Consider the following 19818-nt stretch of genomic DNA (forward strand, 5'->3'; position numbering starts at 1 on the left):
GATGACTTGATACTTACAGGGGATGAGAATTTGATCTGCTCTTGCAAGGAGGACCTTGCAAGAGAATTTGAGATGAAAGACATGGGCTTGATGCATTACTTCCTTGGGCTAGAAGTATGGCAGGGTGATGGTGAGTTGTTTGTGAGTTAGGGGAAGTATGCCTCTAAAATACTTCTTAGATTTCACATGGAGAGATACAAGCCTATGGACACATCTCTAGCTAAAAACTAGAGGAAGGAGAGTACTTATTCGAGAGAGGAAGTAGATGTTACCATCTACAAACAAATTGTGGGATCCTTGATGTATCTGTTGAACATAAGGTATGACATATGATATGAAAATAATCAGTTAGTCAAGTAATGGTGAATCCTTCTGTTAGTGCCTAAATCTACCTCAAGCTGAAGAAAGGCAGGTCTAGGGTAACATCAAACCACGCTTAACCTGGTAGCTAACCCTACCAGGTTGGGAGAGGGCTCTCTCCTTGTCAATATCAATTAGAATATGGAAACTAAGGCTTGAGATGACTGAAATGAATGCTGATTTTAGGCTAGGTATAGTAAATTAGGGTTTTTGGTTTGATTTTAAGTTTTGGTTGTTGGATCAATTGGAGAAGGCAGATTGGATCCGGGAGATCAACTCAGGAATATAGTCTTCTCCTGTGGGGAAAGGTAAACAAGAGCTTATGTACTAGCAAAGGATTGAGATGGTAGAGTAAGACAGCTGAGGAGTTGAGGAGCACATAAGAAGTTATGAATCCTCTTCAAACAGTGAAAACATTGAAAACTAAATGCAATCCCAAGACAAAGCACTGTAAATCTAGTGTATTTTGTCTATTCACCTTGATTCATTTAGTTTAGAAGAAAGAGAGAGATGTGGATACATATAAAACATCAGAAAAACTCATTACAAAGAAGAAACAATACATAAACTCATTGTCACAAGAATCCCACAAAAATAGCTGTGAAACGTGGTTTTATTCCTTGCCAACTACTGATACAAAATGTTTAGTGAGTCCAACACTTCTGTCAAAGTACAACCTTTACAAATGAATCAAAAAGTACATGATATAGGCAAGGAAACTACTCAATCTATCTATCAGGGTCAAATCCATGAGAAAAGGGGTGGTTTCAACCATATCTAAACTAAGAACAGGAATATAGGCAGTGAAACAACTTGCCTCTAAAACCAAGCAAACCAATTCATTCAGCTCAAAACCACCTTTGACTTGATGTATCTACTCTATTAAGTGTTTTACATCCATAATTACATCAAGTTACATCATTTACCATGCTAATTTCACCAAGAGAGCAAGAAAAAGTCAATTGTAGAGAAAACTAGGCGAAATCTGGAAAATCGGGCAAAACTGGCAAAATTCATCCTATGCGCAGCGCTACTGATCCTATGCGCAGTGCTTTTTCCAAGCCAATTTTGGAAGGCTTCCCAAAGTCCAAATTAAGTGTAGGATAGCTCGTTGGAAAGCTTGATGAATCTAATTTTTGGAACAACTTGAATTTTTGAATTTGGAGTCAATTTTCCCCTCCAAAAATTGATTCTCCCAAGACTGCTTCCTGTGTGGCAAAAAAGTGGCAGAGAGGGCACTTTTTGGGTGTTTTTTTCCCTTTTGGACACATAGAACTTGTCCAAAATTCTCACTGATTTCTGAGCTTCCATATTTTTCCATTCCAATTCCAAAAATATAAACTTTTTTACAAGAAAGTGTCCCCAACAAAATCGCAGCGCCGGTGGCGCTGTGCACCTATTGGAAAACACTGTTTTTTACATTTAGAATTTCAAAAATGACAGAAATTGCTCCAAATTTCTTGAAATTTGGCATGAGTGATCCTGGTTAGGTGCTTTTCTGGGCCAATGATGCTTCAGCCAAAATCTTGAGTTTATCTTTCTCTTTCTTGTTCCTCAAAACTCGTCTTGGCTTAGCCTTTAGCCTCTCTGTCCTTGCATTACAAATATTTTCCCTTGATGATCAAATCTTTGACACTCCTTGGATTTTGAGAATCCAAGTCCATGACACTCACCTCTTGTGCCGCCTCATGGTCCACAAGGACAAAAGCTCCATAATCACTGTCCATTGGCTTGATTGACTATAAATGCTAGTGAGGAAAGAAAGGTAGTGTGGGTGAATGATGAGTATGAAAAGACTTTCAAAAGAAAGGGAATGAGTGGGATGAGACAGGGATATGAGTGAGATTTGATGTAATGTAGGGTTTGAGGGAATAGGGTATGAAGTGGATTACTAGGGTTTTAAGAATTGAGGGTATAGGGTTATGTATGTAAGTAGAGTTTTAGGGAAGTGTATATGAGGGAATGGGAATGGGAAGTAGGTTTTTAGAGAAGTGTCATGTGAGGGAATGGGAATGGGAATGGGAATGTGTGTATTGGTATATATGGAGGGTAGGGTTTTAATATGTAGTGTATAAGGTTTTAGGAACCAACAACAAAGATGAACGAGTGAACCTTGAAGCATTATGGTGAATAGTGGATACTAGGGTTTTGTTTTTATGGGTAAAAGACCAACAAGATTTCATGCAAGAACACTCTTCAACAAGGAGGATCAATGTACTTACCTGTAAAGAGGAGGAAATTGGAGTTTTGAGGCAAATTGGAGTGATTTGGAAGAGTTTGACATGTTCATAGTGCCCTCACACAAGTGTGAAACGCCTTTTGTATGCGCAACGCCAATTTAATTTTACACTGCAAGAAGCTCCCAGGTGCGCAACGCCTTTTCTATGCATAGCGTCGGCTTCTAGGTGCACAGCGCCTTTTTGTAGACCACGTTTGGAGGCCTTTCTAGTGTCCAAATTGGGCGTGGGATAGCTCGTTGGAAATATTGTCGTGTCTACTTTCCAAAACATCTTAAATTTTCCAATTTGGAGGTCATTTGCCTTGTAAAAAGTCTAATCTCAAAAGACTAGTCAAAATGTAAAAAATGAGGCTGCTTAAATGCAGAGTGTTGTTGTAGTCAACTTTTGAAGGTCTTCCTCAATTCAAAATTGAGCTCATGATAGCTCATTGGAAATCTCTCTCTATCATTATATCATTTAAATCATCAAGAAAGACATTTGGTCAACTAGGCTAGGAGAAATTTTGAATTTACCAAGGCCACTCCAGAGGTGCAGCAACCCTCCTAAGGCAACGTTATTTTTGACATTTCTCTAAAACCATGACACCTGTGTAAAAAGTGAAGGATTTTTTTCTTCCTTGGCCTATTGTAGACAAAAACCTCTCTCACTTTTTCCAAATTCATTTTTCCTTGCTCAGAAACATCATTTGAGTAAAACTTATCCCTATGTGTGGAATAGGGGATTTGTCGAAATGAAGTGAAATAAAGGGGATAAGGGGCTTATAAATTCTTGACAAAATTTTGAGAAGTAGGGAGGGATGTTAGGAAATATAGGAAAGTGGAATTCCAAAGATTGAGTGAGGGGAAGGGGTCCAAAAGGGAAAAACATAGGCTTAGCCTAGAAAATTGTCAAATTGTAGCAAGAAACTAGGGTTTACGGGAAAATGAGGAATTTGAGGGATATCATTGATGGGAAGTGTTTAATAAGGTACATTAAGGATAGGGGAAGATGTATGAGCATCAGGATGCAAGCTTTGTTGATGATTTGACCATCCAAGGGAAATTACCTTCAAAACCCTAGGAGAGGGAAACGAGCCTTACCCAAGTACAACTCAAGCACGAACAAGGTGTAAAATGACCCATTGGAACCTGAAATGATGATGAAAACCCTTTAAATGATGGTACACTCAACTGAATGGTGACATGTACCGACACTTGGAAAACTTTGGAAGGAGTGAAAACAAATCCTAAACCTAATACCTAACGACCAAATTTTACTTGAAGACTCACTGATATGACATAATTTGACTTTGACACCTTAAAATCATTTTGTAAGAGCATGTTTGATCACTAGAGGAAGGCTTGAAATACTGACACTAACATTGGCTCCAATGGGGATGGTAGCTCCTTGGAGGTGCCAAGAACCGCAGATCTTTGGGAGAGCATTCCAGTGCCCTATCCATTAGGCATGGAGTCAAAAACTCAAACTGAAATGCATGACTGAAAACTGACGACACAAACTGACTTGAAATTGACTCAATACTAAAACACAACTAACAAACTGGAAAATATGCTCACAATGGAGCTTATTCAATAAAACCTAATCTAACTTCTCCATTCATCACCTGATCAAGTGAAATGGAACAACCAATGCAACCAAGTAAGCATTCTGGTTGCTGTTCGAATTCTTCGCAAGTGCTTTCTTATGAACCATAAGAGAGAACTACTAAAAGGCAACTCCCATGAAAACTTGTAAACAGATTCGTTGAATAATATGGATTCTCTATCTTACTCCTAAAAAAATGCATAAGGATCTTGAAATTCATGTGCACTGGGACTTAGATCATCCAATGGATTACTATTCTTCTCCTCGTACCATGAATGCAAACTTTGATCTGAGCATTGTGACAAGACTCCTGCTGATAATGACAAAGAAATCGGCTACCAGATCAAGTTTATATCAGTACACATTTCAAGCTCACAAGTAGCTAATGGAGAAGGACTTTGACTGCAGACATCATCCAACACATCAGCTATTGGATCGTGAAAAAATTGAAAAGACTGTTGCAACCCATTTTCTATTGGTTCTAATGAGATTGTATGATTTTCTACAGTCTGCCCATTTGAAGATATACTACGCAATTTTCCCTTCAAAAATTGAAAGGATTCAAAACAAAATGGTACAGAATCATCTGGCATCATTTGATCATATGGTCCAGCTTCCAAGTATTCATTTGCAACTTGATAATCAATGGAATTCGGAGGCTTCAACTCTAGATATGAAAAGTCTTGAACAAGGTTTTCATTGCCCTCAAGATGGTCCAGATCAAGACTTGTCCACAGTTGATTTCTGATTGCATGAAAGTTGTCTCTGATGAACTAAAACAAAGCAAAACAAAAAGGCAAAGATCCTTCACTTACTTCAAAATTTGTTGTACTTTCCTCCTCACTTCCATAGCTGATATGTATCGGTTGATCACTATATTCAAGCTACTGAAAAGAACTTCCTTCTTCCACAAACTAGTTGTTGATTTGTCTATAAGACTAGCTTCTCTTTGGAGAACATAATCATCATCATACTGATCAAACTAAGGCAAATCATCAGTATAAAACACATTATCAAGCATACATGTCATATCAATAGATCTCTCTATTGATCTATAAAACAATCATTATCAGGTCTATGACAACTGGGATAAGAAAGAAAATGTTTTGGATTAGCCACTTGTTCTTCTTCAATTAGTGAGCCATGATCTTGAACATCATAATCATTCCTTGTGGTGATCTTTTGCATCATCTCTTCCACTGCACTTACCAAAATGTCGAGCTTTACCTCTAAAGATGTCGATTCCTCTGGGTCTATGTTCTTCATCTCTTCTTCCTTCAACTTTGCCCTTCTGATCAACAAATGAGCCTCTACATCTACTGCATTGTTCTACATCTCTTAAAGTGTTGCAATATTCCTTTCCCTCAGCTTATATTCCATTTCCGGATCAAAGGCTTCCGGGTAGTGCAAGAGAGCGGATCCAGGAGGAGGTCTTATATTAACCAGCATTGAAAAAAAGACTTGGTTAAACCTGGCAGAAAACCGTTGTACTGTCTCCCCTGGCAATATTTTCAGCTGGTTATACTCTTCTATAATCAAGAAAGGGTTATGTCTGACCACCCACCTGTTGAGGAAAACTTTGAGGAACTGCTGGAAATATGAGATGCTCACATCAGGCAAGGTTTTGAGCCAACTCTTGACTTTGCCTTGCAAAGAAAGAGCAAAAAGCCTAATACTGACATCCTCTTCATCAACTTCAAAAAGGTCAAGAAAAGACTCAAAATTCAATACATGTCTCTCAGCAGTAATGTCGTCACAGTCACCATCAAATCTTGGTAGATAGAGGTAATGATTTTTAGGGAAAGCATGGGATATAGGAGGTAAAATCAGAGGCTTGTATCGATCTGGAATTTTACAAGGTAGCGGAGTATGTACAGAAGTTGTAGAATCAGTCTTGGTCTCTTGAGGCTCATCAATTTGAAGACAAACATCACAAGCTTCAGAAAAAAGGGTCTTGATCAAGCTCAAAGGCATGCAAATATTTGGTATTCACAATCTTCAAAGGGATGGGATCAAATGCAGGCTAAGGATATTTTCTCAAATACAATATACTTTGCAAAGCCTTCTTGACATTCTTGGGAAAAGAGAAGAAATAAGTTATAACAAAGAACATAATGTCTTGGATGAAATTCCAACTTGAATACCCGATCTTTCCATTTTGTCCTTCTATGTTTTTGTTGGTTGGGTTCATTCTCTAGTGGAGTCTTTGGATCTGATCTCGAAAACGATTTGGAGTCGCCAGGTGAATGATTTCAGCCTTGTTGTGTCTGATCGTTGTTCACCATCAACAATCAGATCTGAACTTGATTACATTTTGCTTAGGAACACAAAACTATGTTCCCCAATATGGTCGCCACTATGTTAGTGCCTAAATCTACCTCAAGCTGAAGAAAGGTGGGTCTAAGGTAACATCAAACCACGCTTTACCTGGTAGCTAGCCCTACCAGGTCAGGAGAGGGCTCTCTCCTTGTCAATCTCAATTAGAATATGGCAACTAGGGCTTGAGTTGACTGAAATGAATGTTGATTTTAGGCTAGGTATAGTAAATTAGGGTTTCTGGTTTGATTTTAAGTTTTGGTTTCTAGATCAATTAGAGAAGGCAGATTGGATATGGGAGATCAACTCACGAATACAGTCATGTCCTGTGGGGCAAGGTAAACAAGAGCTTATGTACTAGAAAAGGATTGAGATGGTAGAGTAAGACAGTTGAGGAGTTGAGGAGGGCATAGGAAGTTATGAATCCTCTTCAAACAATGAAAACATTGAAAACTAAATGCAATCCCAAGACAAAGCACTGTAAATCTAGTGTATTTTGTATATTCACCTTGATTCATTTAGTTTAGAAGAAAGAGAGAGATGTGGATACATATAAAACATCAGAAAAACTCATTACAAAGAAGAAACAATACATAAACTCACTGTCACAAGAATCCCACAAAAATAGCTGTGAAACCTGGTTTTATTCCTTGCCAACTACCGATACAAAATGTTCAGTGAGTCTAACACTTCTGCCAAAGTCCAACCTTTACAAATGAATCAAAAAGTACATGATATAGGCAAGGAAACTACTCAAGCTAGCTATCAAGGTTGAATCCATGAGAAAAGGGGTGGTTTCAACCATATCTAAACTAAGAACAAGAATATAGGCAGTGGAACAGCTTGCCTCTAATACCAAGGAAACCAATTCATTCAGCTCAAAACCACCTTTGACTTGATGTATCTACCCTATTAATTGTTTTACATCCATAATTACATCAAGTTAAATCATTTACCATGCTAATTTCACCAAGAGAGCAAGAAAAAGTCAATTGTAGAGAAAACTAGGTGAAATCTGGAAAATCAGGCAAAACTGGCAAAATTTATCCTATGCACAGCGCCACTAATCCTATGCGCAATGCTTTTTCTAGGCCGATTTTGGAAGGCTTCTTGGAGTCCAAATCAGGTGCAGGATAGCGTTTTGGAAAGCTTGATGAGTCTACTTTTTGGAACAACTTGAATTTCTAAATTTGGAGTCCATTCTCCCCTCAAAAAATTGATTCTCCCAAGACTGCTTCCTGTGTGGAAAAAAAGTGGCAAAGAGGGCACTTTTTGGGTGTTTTTTGCCCTTTTGGACACCTAGAACTTGTCCAAAATTCTCAGCCATTTTTGAGCTTCCATATTTTTCCATGCTGATTCCAAAAATATAAACTTTTTTGCAAGAAAGTGTCCCCAACAAAAGCACAGCGCCGATGGCGCTGCACACCTATTGGAAAAGCATGTTTTTTACATTAAAAATTTCAAAAATGACAGAAATTGCTCCAAATTTCTTGAAATTTGGCATGAGTGATCCTGGTTAGGTGCTTTGCTAGGCCAATGATGCTTCAGCCAAGATCTTGAGTTTATCTTACTCTTTCTTGTTCCTCAAAATTCGTCTTAGCTTAGCCTTTAGCCTCTTTGTCCTTGCATTACAAATATTTTCCCTTGATGATCAAATCTTTGACACTCCTTGGATTTTGAGCATCCAAGTCCATGACACTCACCTCTTGTGCCACCTCATGGTCCACAAGTACAAAAGCTCCATAATCATTGTCCACTGTCTTGATTGACTATAAATGCTAGTGAGGAAAGAAAGGTAGTGTGGGTGAATGATGAGTATGAAAAGACTTTCAAAAGAAAGGGAATGAGTGGGATGAGATAGGGATTTGAGTGAGATTTGATGTAATGTAGGGTTTGAGGGAATAGGGTATGAAGGGAATGACTAGGGTTTTAAGAATTGAGGGTATAGGGTTATGTATGTAAGTAGAGTTTTAGGGAAGTGTATATGAGGGAATGGGAATGGGAAGTAGGTTTTTAGAGAAGTGTCATGTGAGGGAACGGGAATGGGAATGGGAATGTGTGTAGGGGTATATATGGAGGGTATCGTTTTAATATGTAGTGTATGAGGTTTTAGGAACCAGTAACAAAGATGAATGTGTGAACCTTGAACCATTATGGTGAACAGTGGATACTAGGGTTTTGTTTTTATGGGTAAAATACCAGCAAGATTTCATGCAGGAACACTCTTCAACAAGGAAGATCAATGTACTTACTTGTAAAGAGGAGGAAATTGGAGTTTTGAGACAAATTGGAGTGATTTGGAAGAGTTTGACAGGTGCACAGCACCTTTTGTATGCACAATGTCAATGTAATTTTACACTGCAAGAAGCTCCCAGGTGCATAGTGCCTTTTCTATGCACAGCGCCTTTTCTATGCGCAGTGCCGGCTGCTAGGTGCGCAACACCTTTTTGCATACAACTTTTGGAGGCCTTCCCAGTGTCCAAATTGGGCATAGGATAGCTTGTTGGAAATATTTTCGAGTCTACTTTCCAAAACATCTTGAATTTTCCAATTTGGAGGTCATTTGCCTTGTAAAAAGTCCAATCTCCCAAGACTGGTCAAAATGTGAAAAATGAGGTTGCCTAAATGTAGAGTGTTGTTGCATTCAACTTTTGAAGGTCTTCCTCAACTCCAAATTGAGCTCATGATAGCTCATTGGAAATATATTTCTATATAGATATCATTTAAATCATCAAGAAAGTCATTTGGTCAACTAGGCTAGGAGAAAACATGATTTTCCCAAGGCCACTCCAGAGGTGCAGCAACCCTCCTGAGGCAACGTTATTTTTGACATTTCTCTAAAACCATGACACCTGTGTAAAAAGTGAAGGGTAATTTTCTTCCTTGACCTATTTTTGACAAAAACCACTCTCACTATTTCCAAATTCATTTTTCCTTGCTCAGAAACATCATTTGAGTAAAACCTATCCTGATGTGTCGAACAGGGGATTTGTCGAAATGAAGTGAAATGGAGGGGATAAGGGGCTTCTAAATTCTTGAGAAAATTTTCGGAAGTAGGGAGGGATTTTAGGAAATAGGGGAAAGTTGAATTTCAAATATTGAGTGAGGGGAAGGGATCCAAAAGGGAAAAACACAGGCTTAGCCTAGAAAATTGTCAAATTGTAGCAAAAAACTAGGGTTTGTGGGAAAATGAGGAATTTGAGGGATATCAGTAATGGGAAGTGTTTGATAAGGTAAATTAAGGATATGGGAAGGTGTATGAGAATAAGGATGCAAGATTGGTTGATTATTTGACCATCCAAGAGAAATTACCTTCAAAACCCTAGGAGAGGGAAATGAGCCTTACCCAAGTACAACTCAAGCACGAACAACGTGTAAAATGACCCATTGGAACCTGAAATGATGATGACAACCCTTTAAATGATGGTACACTCAGCTGAATGGTGACATGGACCAACACTTGGAAAACTTTGGAAGGAGTGAAAACAAATCCTAAGCCTAATCCCTCATGACCAAATTTTACTTGAAGACTCACTGAAATGACAAAATTTGACTTTGACACCTTAAAATCATTTTGTAAGAGCATGTTTTATCACTAGAGGAAAGCTTCAAAGACTGACACTAACACCTTCCAAGTTGTATTGGAAGGAAACAAATCATGTGTGAGGTACCTTAGAGGAACAACTGAGTATGTGTTATGGTGCAAGAGGACAGAGGGATTGAAGCTTCAAGGCTTCACCGATGCAGATTGGGCAGGTAGTCCATTAGACAGGAAAAGCACTTTAGGTGTTATCTTCTTTGCTAGGTCTACAACTATTTCCTAGTGTAGCAGGAAATAGAGGTCTGTGGAACTCAGCTCATCAGAGGTTGAATACATGGTTGCAAGTCAAGAAACATGTGAGTCCATATGGATGAGGAAATACTTTTGGGTCTTTTCAGTGAGGAGATGGATCCAACAATGATTTATTGTGATAATTAGAGTTGTATTAAACTCTCTCAAAATCCAGTATTTCATGACAGGTCCAAGGACATTGATATCAAGTACAATCACTTGCAGGATTATGTGTAGAGGAGAATTATGATACTATAGTACATTCCAACTGAGGAGCAGGATATATATATCTTGACAAAGGCATTGTCAAGAGCCAAATTTAAATTCCACAGGTGTAGGGTAGGGGTGGTTCAAAATTTCTTTCTTGCTAAGAGGGAGTGTTAGAAATTGTAGCAAGAAAGGCTAAGTTTGACCTGTGCCTTAGTCAAATTTATTACTTTGATTTTCCACATCAACAAGATGACTGGGATTACAATTAACTTGCATGACATGGCATTTCCTACTAGTTTACTCAGTAAATTTGAGTTATAGGCTAGAAGTAGAGTTGTTCATATAGTGATTGCTAGAATGTAGCAATCTAGTTCAGTTTTATTCAGTTTGACTCAGTTAACTAAGCTCAAGTAACTAGTTGAGTCAGTTGACGGGTTAGTTGAGTAGTATAATTGTTGTTAACTCAGCTATCTCTCAGTTAAACTAGTCAATCAACTAAAAATAACCCATACATGCATGGAATTTGAATTGCCTAACTGGAGTGGAGAAAAAGGCACATTGTAATTATCAATTGTGTATTGATTGAGTGTATAGGCTTGGTGGTTAAGTAGGTGGATCATTCCTTGGGAATTTCCCTGGGAATTGTGCAAGGAAATAGGAGCAAGTTGAGGCATTGAATTGGTTAAGTGTTTGCTAAAGTAGGACAGTCAGCTAGAGAACAAGTTTACATTGCAAGGTGTGCTTCAAGATTGAAGCAAGACATTGTAATAGTTTATCATTCTCATTTGATTAATGAAAAGTAGTGGAGGGGTTTTCCAAAGTTGGGTTCCCTTGTAAATAATTGTGTTCTTGTGGTGTTTTAATGGTTGCATGTGTTTCTAAATTGTGATTTCCATTCTGCGGAATAGTAGAGGAAATTTGTAATTTATTGATTTCATTTCAATTTCATCAATAGTAGAAAATTTTAATTAATTTCTACAACATCGGGGAGACCCCCTTGGTTGATGGATTTCCAGCATCATCAACAGAAGATTATGAAATTTAAATATATCAAACAAGATGATATACGAAACATGACTTTAGGATGTTCAAAAAATGTGTGCAAGGATATAATCAAAGAAATAACAATAATTAAATCACAAGAATATCTATCCCAATAATAATGAGCATCGAAGGTATGTAATCATGGGTTTTTTTATGTGTAAATAAATAGTTTTATTGTATGAAATACTCATTTGTAATGTTTGGTTTTATAGGGAAAAATATGGAACCCAATCAACTGAGATAAGATAGGATGACAATACAAAAAGGGGGTTGATTATAAAATTTCTTATGAATAATTTCATTTTTCTTACTTAGAATTTAATAATTGTTGTGATTTTTATTATTGTACAAGCATCTATGGATATTTTCTACCAAGTGATAACATATAAATAAGGTCCATTTGAACATTTGGTTGACACTAGATTACATACATCTTATGAGTATGTGTTAGAATGTTAAGAATTAAATAAACAATTTGTAAATAGCAATGGTGTTTTACATCCCCTATTTTATCAACATTAGAACCACAACAAACTTTTAGTTATATTTATACTTTTTCATGGCATATAATTGAACTCGTGGGAAACTAAGTATGGAGTGGAGCTACTAGAAAATATGTTGAGAGATGACATGACACAAGACTTTGAAATAATGTGCATAATTTATGAAGCACTCATTATTATGGCATGCTTATTGATTTACACAATCATGTACATTACACTATAAATGTAGATATACCCATTACTCTTTATTTTGATGTTTGTACATGAAACATGAAAAGGAGAAAATAAATTTAATTAATAAACCATTACAAATAACCCAAGTACAATATCTCTTGCAAGTGACAATGAGATGAGGTATGAAAATAGTTTCAGTAATGACAATAGTTTGAGTGATTATATATGATTAATATAACTAAATATTACATGCGTTGTGTTTTGGAATGTTTAACTATAATAATAATACATTTTGTTTTGTTTAATATGGACATATTGTATCCCTCAATCAGGTGTCTTCTAGCATGATGGGACATTAGGTGAGGGACAATGATCACTCTTGACGGTTGGGAATCACAATTGTCATTAGACCAAAACCCGTAGATGTTAGTCAATGATCGCATCGCCAAAGATAAGAATCCATAAGAGGTAGTTAGTCCATGTCATGAAACACACAGGGAGCATTGGTTTATCTAAAGTCCAACATCGATAGTGTAAAGAAACATGCCACCCTATGTCGAGACCTTTGCATGCAACCTTTAGCTAACTCAATTATGGTAATAAAACCCCACACACTATTTCATTAGTTGATTCATTTAATCATTAGCTCTATACCTCTAGCACTAATGCAAGGGTGAGGTAGAAGCATGTAGCTTTTTTGACCCCTCTATCATTGGGTTAGTGAAATGGATTTTCTTTATAGCCCACTACCTGTTGACATGTAGGTTCCACCCTTCCTCTACTCTAACACCTTTGTCACTCTGCATGCTCCTCTCTATGGCAATTAGATCTACTATTTTCATGCCCTCCCATCATGCTTGTCAGGGTTGCACTCCCATCTATTAAACTAAGGATGAATCTATAACTAGGGATGTTTCTCAAACCTTCCATCAAGAAATATTCTTGACAACCCAAAAAAAAGAAGCTTTTAGTGAATGAGATTAAAGTTGAGCATGACGCGATATCTATGCAGAGTTCAAGATTTTGGTTGCTTATTTTCTTCCTTGTTGTGGCACCAATCACATGCTTAAAACCAACTATTTTATAAATATGGAGCTTTATTAGCAAACGAAATTGTTGATGGTGCATGCCATCATTAGACAGGTGGCAAAGCATATGGAGATACAAGTGTGTTTGGATAGGGTTGAAACATGGGGATGGGTTTTTCTTTCCCTCTACAAATGTCTCACAAAAAACTAAGGTGGGATTTTGGCTTCTAACTTTAGTGTTTGCACTTCAGATAACCCTATTGACATGCATACCAACATGCCTAGAAGCCTTCTTCCTCCACAATTTTAACCCAAACTTTTATGACTAGTCTACACTGACTTTCTTCTTTTTGTTATGATAGTGTTTATGATTCCACTAGATCAAGAGGTATAGGTGGTCTTAGTTTCCACTCTAGTAAGACCAACCTTTATAACTATTTATTTAAGTCTATCAAATACATTTCCAATTTTTCGACAGCCTTGTTTCTCAATGGGCAGGACTTTGAGACTAACCCAAGTGGACATTGGTGGCCACCCACCTATTCCACCTAGACCGTCAGTTGATTTCATCAGTTTCCTTGATTATAACAACATTTACTATTTTTAGCATTTTTCAGGGCTTGGACTTCCAAAGTTGTTTTGACCCCCTAAATGATGTTTTTTTGAGTCCAAAATAGGCCCTTGCTATGGGGCCTGCAACAAATCCTGTAGTACTTAGAGAGACATTTCTAATGAGGCATCTTACACCCAAAATGAATATCATATGACAAAGTTACAACTCTGGGAAGTTTGTTGGCCAACTAACCCCAGCAGGGCCCACAAACTCTTGGTGTTCCATCTCCCAGGGTTAGGGTTTTGGTTGCTTTGGTTTCCCTTTTTTGTTCAATAATAAAAATACCCTTGAGCCTCATTGTAACACAATTCAGATGCATGTAGCCACCACATCTCTTCTCATAGATAATCTACCATTACCCAAGCTAGTTTATTTCCATTCTATATGTAAGCATCTTTCACTTCGTTAATATTAATGAAATGAAGATTTATTTTTGTTGCATCTCCATGTTTATGTTTATGTCTATATTTTGTTGCATTCCTACATAAGTCTGTACCAGAGACTTTAGTTGCTTATTTTGATCATAGCCCCACTCAAGACTTATTTTTCCTTTTATATGTTTTTTTGTTGAAAGATAAGTTGTAATTATAACTATGCTCTGTAACTATTTAAATTTTTTATAATAGAATAATTTATTTTTATGGATAAAAAAATTATGGACATATTCTCACAATTAATATGATGATAGCATACCAATAATTGTAAAATTTAATTATTGATATTTTCTTTATCATGAATTTTTATAATCCATTTTGTATGATGAATGAATTATAATTCTTATATAATAAAATGGATTTCTTATATTGTTGTAGTGTGCATGTTGTAAATGTTTAATGTTTATATTGCCGATTAAATGTATGGATGAATTACACAATATACACATGCAAAAGAATTTTAAGAGTCAAATGCACTTGCTTTTTGACAAAAGTAAAATTGATCTCTTCTTAAAGGACTTAAATAGGTATTTACACCTCTTAACATATAAAGATAACATTGAAAACCTCTATAACAATTTTACTACAACTCTTTATGCTATCCTTATCAAATTCTCTATTGTTGTGCCATATAAAAAGAATAATAGAACTACCAACCCTTGCTATGATAATGATTGTAAAATTCCTAAAAATAAATTAGGAATACTCCTAATGAAACCTTAAAAATTGATAAGATAAATATATAAAAAGCTCTTATTAGAAGGAAGAAAACATACTACACAATAGAAAGTAATATCAGTTAGTACACATTTATAAATATGATCATAGAAAGTTTAGGAGGAAAATTTTGATTCATACAACTAAGAAAATAATTTCATTCCCTTGAAGAACTAGAATATTTACCTTAACAACAATTGTGAATCCCCTAATGCCACGGAAACCATTTTCAATGCTCCTATATGGGATGATATATTTTCTTCAGAAGACATTGAGTTTGGGATTAAAAAACTCGCTAATGTGAAAGCTAAGGATATTGAATACTACCTGTTAGCCTCCTGCTACAACAAGTTAATCATCTTTCATGATCGACATTTTTACGTGCCAAATATGTCGTACTTTGCATGCTGCAATGTTCCATATTTGCTGCAGAGGCCAAAGAAGTGTCCATGAGAGTGTGCTAGTCTAAGTGCCACTACTGTGTTCCATTTTTGATAAGTTGATCCATTTTGGTGAGTTTTCAGCTAAGTGAGGTCCAAATAGCTTAATCTTGGTCTCCCTAGATTTCAATTTCCTGTTTTAGAATATAGAGAATAAACATCTGTCCAAACTGTTTAATCTTGGCAGATCTGTAAATAGGTAGAGAAACAAGGGTGCTCAACAGCTTAATCTGAGCCCCTGGATGCAATAAGTGTAGTTGTAGATAGGAGGACAGCAATAAGAAAAGAATGAAAAGCTGGGTATGCCAGTTCTAGTGCACCCAAACCAAAAAGAAGAGAAAAAGCTAGGTGAGTAGGTCGGGTAGGTAGCTTTGTGGTTGCAGAATCATGGCTTGTGATCCATTTCATATTGTCAAGTGTTATATCTATCATATCACAAGTTGAAGGCAGTTGTTCAGTTGGAGGAATTCAAGCAAGGCATGTCTAACTTCCCCTTCTTCCTCTTTCCCCAATCACTCATTAATTTCCCCTAAAAGAGGTCAAGATCTGCTTGATACCTCTTAATTTCATCATTCTCCATATCATTTGCCTTGGTGAAGATCTGCTTCACTCAAGGAATGTTCACACTTCTTCTATCAGTCATTTTCCCCCATTGATAGCCTAAGACATCATTCTTAGCGCTTTTTCTCATCATTATCATATTAACTACTAACTTTATTATGTAGCTCCCTATCTCTTTACCCCTCCCCTACTAAAACTATGTATATAACTCCCCTATATACTTATCCCCTCCCTCTGGTTGAAAAATAACCATAAGTTTGCTTGGGAATTGCTAAGTTTACCTGAAACTTAGCAAGAACCCTCATTGCCCCCCCAAACCATCTTCTAAATGCATTTGGACTTCTTCCATTTGCATAAAAACCCTTCCTCCAATGCAAAAATCCCTTCATTAACCTTGTTGTTACCTTTTTCAAGGCAAAAACCCTCCTCCGATCGGAGAGGCTTTCCCCCGATCGCAATGTCCCTTGTCCGATTACATATACATTCTTCCGATCCCTTTGGATCCCCCTCCGAAGCGATATCGCTATCGGGAGGTGCCCCCATCATATTTCCCTATATATATATATATATATATATATATATATATATATATATATATATATATCTCCGCATTTTTGTAAAAAACCTGCTTTATCGTATTAAACTAAAGTTTTTCATAAAACTTAGTTATAACGTAAACCCCGCTTTATCGCATATCGCATCGCATTATACATATAAGGCCCCGCCCCCGAGTTTCCCCGATTGCGATATAGCGATTAAATCGCTGCCGTCCGATCGCCCCGCCCATCCGACGGCCTAGATCTTGTCGGCGATCACCCCATTTCGGCGATCGTACAATAATAAAGCTGTGCCCCATGTCTGCCCCGACACGATATCGCCGACTTATCGGGAGCCGTTGGATCGGGCCCTCGGATCAACGGCCCTGATCTTGTCGTGCATTTCCATTTCGCTCCGCCCATATATGTGTAAACCCTCTGCTCCACCGATCGCCGATTTAGCGCCAGCCGTTGGATCTGCCTTCGCGCGATCCAAAGGCCTGGATTTAATCTTTGCTACAGTGTCGCTCCCGCTCCGGATTTTTGCGTGTAAATGGGTTTTTTGGCTGTGTAAAAGGAAAATGGCCGGTTTTCACAGGATTTCTTCCAGCGCCCGCGCATGCCCAGTCAAAGGAAAAGCATGCATTCTTAAGCCATTTTTGATCGCTCCAAGCCCAGATTTTGCTCCGGACAACGAGCACGGCCTAAGCACAATTATCTTTTTGCAGATCTTTGCCATTTTTGCAATATTTCTTCATTTTGGTTGATAGTTTGATCGGCCAGCGCCGAAACTCCTCCAAAGCCTCCAGAAGCCCGCAGACAGCACAACAACAGTCAAATCTTGCCATAAGTGGCCATAAAAGGGCGATTTTGATGCGGAAAAGTGTATCAGCGGTGAGAAAGAGCCCACATTCAGTGAAAGAGTATCAGTGTTGCAGCAAGTGTATCAGTTAATGTTTTTTAGTGGAAATCTTTATTTCCAAGGCAGATGAACATTGAAAAGCCTCCATCAAAGTCAAAGAAAGTGGCAAAGGCCATTCAAAGCTCACCAGATCACAGTTAATGCGCGTTAAGGCCACCCAAGAGCAGCAAAGCCGAATATAAAGAAGCAGAACAAGTGTTAAAGCACAGTTATGATAAATTGGCCAGCGCAGAGCTCAAAGGACACCATATTTACTCATGTTGAATGCTGCTGCCTCCAGCGCAGCTTAGATAGATATTTTGTGCATTTATTTCAGTACAGATTAGGTTAGAAGCAGTTATTTCATCAGATCTGTCTGAGATCTGTTTATTGTAGATATTTTGCCTATATAAACCACCCTGAGCATTGTTTAAAGGGTTGGTTGGTCGATAACTTCCTCTCTAGACTTGCACTGTATTTTCTAAGAGTCTCTATAATCAAAGATCGCTGGAATGTTTGGGAGATGAACTGACTGTTGTGTTTTAATGACTGAAGAGTGACTATGGAATCCTAACGCTTCTACATAGCCCAACAAGTGTTTCTTATCTCTGTTTACAGTTTATATGTGTTTATGCCATCATTGTTTCACTATCTAAATAGCAGAAAGAAAGAGTAGTTCAGAGCTCACTTAGTTGTATTCTGTTCTCAATTTCTATGATTTATCTATGTTTTCCTCTCAATTAGTCCTAAATATGAATACTGATTTGCTCATATTCACACTAGTTCTTTCATATATGAATGTTGTTTAGGAATCCTTGATTGCTCCTATATAAATGTTCATTCACCTTCCCTCTGTTAGCATAATGAGAGCTACCTAGTTTCCTTTCATTTCACTGACCTTCGTTCCATCTTTATTCTAGCTTGATATTGTTTTATGTGTAGCTATCCTGCTCTGTATTCCTCTTGTGACCAAGAAAACGCAACAGCAAGCCTAACCCACGACTCCATGCCCAATGGTTTGAACTTTTCACACTATGCATCCCAACTCTGTTTGAAAGAATCCTCGATCCCACCAAAATCAAAACAAAACCCAAGAAAATCATAACTAGCCTAAAATCAACCCAAAACAAAGCTAAATTATAAAGAGAGAGCCCTCTCTGATTGCAGGTAGGCTAGGACCTACAATCCAAAGATTGGTTTGTGGTTACCTCGGCCGTATCCTTTAGGAGCTTTAAGGACAACCTGAGTGATAACATAATGGCGACTCCACTGGGGACATCCTCAGATAATTTCACAAATCAAGTTGGAAAGCTCCGCTGGGAAAGAACCAGACATTCAAAAGTTTCTTTCTAACCCAAATATTCTTAGAAAAATCCCCAAAAAACGAGCTAGAAGCTGGCTCCCAAAAAGAATTCACATTATACAAGGTCAAATCCAGACCCAAATCCCCCAGCTGCTTTTGAAAATCCCAATATAATCCCAAGGAACCTCAGGAAGCTAGAGCGAAGAGAGGATTTTGCTGATAATAGTCCTGAAGCAGTTCACCCAAGCTGTGTTCCAACCCCTGTCAAAGTTTTATTTCGTTCAACCCCTAGTTCCCCTTGTTCTTCATCCACCTCTCAAAGCACTCCTTCCACACCTCCATTCGCTACACATACTCCCATTACCACTATTATTGTCGTTGTTCCAGTCGTTCCATTTATCCCTGTTGTTCCGCTTATACCTGTTAATATGGCTAATAGATATGCACCCTTACAACTGCCTGCTAATCCTGGGGCTATGCCTCAGGATTACCAGACCAAAATAACTTATTTTGATGGCACAAGTGCTTGCACAGCCCTTCAGCATACAAAGAAAATGCAGGATTACTTTGAAAGCTATGAGATTGACGATGATGGTGTGAGAATGAAGATTTTTGTCCAAAGCTTGTCAGGTGATGTCAGGACTTGGTTTAGAGCACTCCCAGCCAATTCCATAGCAGACCCAGAAGCCTTATACCAGTCATTTATCAACAGATGGGAGAAAAAGAAAGACCCCTTGCACATACTAGTTGAATATGATACAATCAAAAGAGGTCCACAAGAAACAGTCTTGGACTATTGTGCAAGATTTAATAATGTTTATAATGCAATACCACAGAACTTAAGACCTCCCCCTGATCTTGCTTTGTATAAATTTCCTGATGGTTTTGATACTGACATGGCTTATCAGTTAAGGGAAAGAGCCCCTCAAAGTCTTGCAGACATGCAAAATGTTGTTGTAAGCGTAGAGGCAAATCTAATTGCCAAAAGAAACAGAGCTAGAACTGAGAGAAGAACCACCTTC

Source organism: Pinus tabuliformis, chromosome X (genome assembly GCF_031772625.1).
Source record: "Pinus tabuliformis cultivar Carrire ecotype Pingquan chromosome X, CPIR1, whole genome shotgun sequence".
NCBI lineage: Eukaryota > Viridiplantae > Streptophyta > Pinopsida > Pinales > Pinaceae > Pinus > Pinus tabuliformis.